Source organism: Propithecus coquereli, unplaced genomic scaffold, assembly GCF_000956105.1.
Source record: "Propithecus coquereli isolate 6110/MARCELLA unplaced genomic scaffold, Pcoq_1.0 Scaffold146, whole genome shotgun sequence".
Lineage (NCBI taxonomy): Eukaryota > Metazoa > Chordata > Mammalia > Primates > Indriidae > Propithecus > Propithecus coquereli.
The window spans coordinates 3,747,595-3,751,430 of NW_012138969.1; the positions used below are offsets into that span (position 1 = coordinate 3,747,595).

Below are 3,836 nucleotides of genomic sequence, written 5' to 3' on the forward strand. Positions count from 1 at the left end.
TTTCCCCCACGAGTGCACCCAGTGTGTGCCAGGAGGTACCGATGACCTTGTCACTGGCAACCCTGACCTAGGGCACGAGGAGGAGGAAAGTGTGGATGGGTAGGTGTGCGTGGGTTCTCCTAAGCAGGTGTGACTGTTTCAGGCACTGGAAAGACATATCCTTTGATGATAATGAATAAACTGTCCTTCAGGTTTATATATTAGTGTCAGTCAGTCCTTCAGCGCCTTAATGGAATGATACAGTTGAGTTTCTGGATTTGTAAAGCTGTGGTCTTGGTCCTGCTCGGAATTTATCCTGCCCGCTGTGAGCCCCTCAACCCCCACCCCACTTCCTGCCATCTCAGCTATAACAGTATTCCAATACTGCTCAAAGCCCGTATTTGCAAAGCATGTGAGGCAGTCCAGCAGACAGAGCTGCAGACGGAAGTGGAACCTCTGGTTTAAATATGGTCACGTTTCTCCAGCCTCACCTCAACGAGCAGGGAGGTCGGGTCTACGTGCTCAAGAAGTTGGACCCTATGGGACAACAAACCTGCTCAGCGCATCCTGCTTGGTTCTCCCTGGACGACAAATATTCATGATACAAAGTCACCATCAAGAAACACTTTAAGGTGCTCATGACCCAGCAACTACGCCCTATCCTCTGAGGGTCCCTTAAATTTCCTGTCTCTTCTGCCACCTGCTACCTCTCGGAGACTTTGTAACCAAACTCTCCAATCTGGGAGCCGGGAAGCCTTCTTCCCAGCCATGCTCTGTGGAATCCAGTCTCCTGGTGACCTTTGATCATGCTTGTGTGAGGCAATCATGCTAGCAGCCCCCAGAAAGGGAACAAGTTTGACTCTTTCTTTTCATATTTTAAATTACTTCCAGGTTATTAGAGATAAAATGATTTGAAATAAAAAAGTCACATATTTTCATATGCAAGGAACACCCCAGAAACCTTTATCAGCTCCTTTGCAATTCAACAAACACGTATTAACCACTTACAATCAGCCAGACTCTGTGCTAAAAGCTGGTTTTACAAAGATAACTAAAACATGTCACCTGCCCTTAAGGAACTCAAAAGCAGCACCTTGCCACTCAAAGTATGGTCTATAGGCCACCCGTCTCAGCATTCCCTGGGAGTTTGTTAGAAGCGTAGAATCCCAGGCCCCATCCCAGACCTACAGAATCCGAATCTGCATTTTACCAAGATCCCCAGTTGATTTGTATGCATATAAAGTTTAAAAGTATTGGTCTAGTAGAAAAGATTCAACTAAAGCCATCTTGAATTAAATTTTATGATGGTGGTATAAACAAAGTAAGGCAGGAACATAGAGGAGGATGTGGTTAATGCTGGTGAGGAGGTCAGAAAAATCCTTGTAGAGCAGTAGACGTTTGCGTTGAGATTTAAGTGGGACAGCTGACAACTTGGGAATGGGGAGCAGGTGAGGGTAGAGGCTTCTGGTGGGGGTGGGAGGCAGGCTTCCTGGGGAGGTGGACTACCACACACAGGAACAAAGGTCTTTCCAGAGCTCCGGAATCTCACCCAGCCTGTGGGTACTGCACTGTCCTTGGCACTGACCCAGATGAGGACGGGGAGTCTCTCATGACCCTTGTCACCAGACCTCCACACTTGGAGCAGATTGGTGCATGGACAGGGAGAGGGCTCTTCCCAGCCCCTGCCCCTCGGTGACCCTTCAGGGATGAGGGGCTGATGTTTGCAGTCAGCAAAGGATGCCGAGTCTCAGATCTCATGCCAGGACACCCGTCCCCTGGCAGCAACTCTGCAGAGTGACCTTGGTAGGAAGTAGACGCACAGATTCACACGGATTCCCGGCAGCCCAAACAGCCTCTGGGTAGAGGGCTTCCCCACTTCAGCTTGTGAGCGAAGTTGACTCCAGAGAAAGTAGAGAAGTGATGAAAAATAAGGGAAGGGATTGGGGCAGGGACCTAGCTGAGTGACCATAAGGGAGTCTTTGGGCCTCAGCTGTAAAATGAGGAGGATGGACCAGATGATTCCCAACTCCTTTCTGGCCTTGATAGCCTGAGATTCTGGCACCTTCCAGACAATTTTAGAAAGGTTTCCATTTTCCCGTTTCTTAAACTACTTTGATCCTCTTGGAATTTACTTCCCAGTGGCAAAATAAAACATTCATCTTGGGAACACAATCTCCACTCAAATCACAAGGGCAGCATCTGGGTTGGATTGTCATCGGGGTCACAGTTAGGGGGACAAAAGTGATTAATGATGAAATAGACATTAAACATTAAACACCCACTATGCATTTTGTTTGTTAGCTGAGTGGAGGACCAAAGAAGTAGAAGCTTGAGTTCTGGCCAAGAATGTTCTCATATATATTTGGAGAAACATGACATACATTAGTAAAGAAGACACCAGTATATAATCCCATAATAAAATGTTATGTTAATAATTGTTCTCATTTCACAGTGCTGAACAGTTTTAAAAATGACTGCATTTTTTTCCTTATAAATCTACGAGGTAAGAAATCATTTAGAATGTTTTTGGCCATAAATAATAGAAAAACCCTGATTTCACTGGTGTAAGCAGTCAAAAATCTATTCTCTCACTTAACGAGAACTCTAAAGGTTGCGCACGCCCGAGATGGTCAACTCGGAGGCTGCCTGCAGGCAAGGACCCAGGTCATCGCTAGTGTTTCTCTCTGCTGTCCTTGCTGGCCTTGTCCTCAGACTCGCAACCATCATGGTTTCAAGGTGGCTGCCGCACTCCAGGACACCACAACCCCACAGATGCCCAGGGGCAGAAAAGAGGAGCCCTTTGTTTTATAAATCTATGTCTATATCCATATAGACATACACTGTATTTCTGCATAGTCTTCACACTTGCGATTAAGGGAGGACTCCACCCAGAGACCCTTCAGCAGGCTGCGCCTCAACCTGTCACAGCAAGAGGAGTCACCATCCTTGGCTGGTCTCCACCTGCTTCGGTCCCTGCAGGGCACAGGACAGGAAGGAGGGTGGGCATCAATCCCTCAATTCCATAAGGAGAAAGAAGAGGCACATAGCTATGAAGAGAAACAAGTAAGTATTTCCATTTTATGCTTTAAGAAGCCGAGGTCTCAGGAATTTAAGAAACTTGTTCGAAGTCATACAACTTGTAAGCAGTAGAGTTGGGGTTCCAAACAGAGCCCACACCCTGGCACATTCCAGATCAGGTCCAACACTGCCTCCCCCCTGCAGCCCTCCCTGCCTTCCTGACCCCGTGTCCAGGCCCGTTGTCCCTCTGGGACCACAAGGCTCCTCTGTGCCCACCGACACTGAAATGCACATCAGGTTTCTGCTCTCCCTGCCTCCTCCAGGGCAGGGACTGGGTCTCATTCATTGTTCTTCTTCTCTCCTCCTCCCTGCCCCCAACACCACGCTTATTCGCTTTTTTTTTTTTTTTGAGACAGAGTCTCACTCTTTTGCCCGGGCTAGAGTGCCCTGGCGTCAGCCTAGCTCACAGCAACCTCAAACTCCTGGGCTCAAGCGATCCTCCTGCCTCAGCCTCCCAAGTAGCTGGGACTACAGGCATGCGCCACCATGCCCGGCTAATTTTTTCTATATATTTTAGTTGTCCAATTAATTTCTTTCTATTTTTATTAGAGACGGGGTCTCGCTCTTGCTCTGGCTGGTCTCGAACTCCTGAGCTCAAACAATCCGCCCGCCTCAGCCTCCCAGAGAGCTAGGATTACAGGTGTGAGCCACCGCGCCTGGCCGCTTATTCGCTTTGGAAATGAGTCTCTATCTACCCTTCCCACTGGCCTGGCTTTTCCTCCTCAGGACAGAGTACACCTTTCTTTTGCCTCCTCCTCAGCCTCAACAGTGCCTAGAAC

At 48.2% G+C, this 3,836-nt stretch overlaps 1 pseudogene; it reads left to right on the plus strand.

Moving 5' to 3' along the window:
• The first annotated feature begins 446 nt into the window (after positions 1-446).
• Positions 447-647, plus strand: LOC105806770 (annotated as a pseudogene).
• The last annotated feature ends 3,189 nt before the right edge of the window (positions 648-3,836 follow it).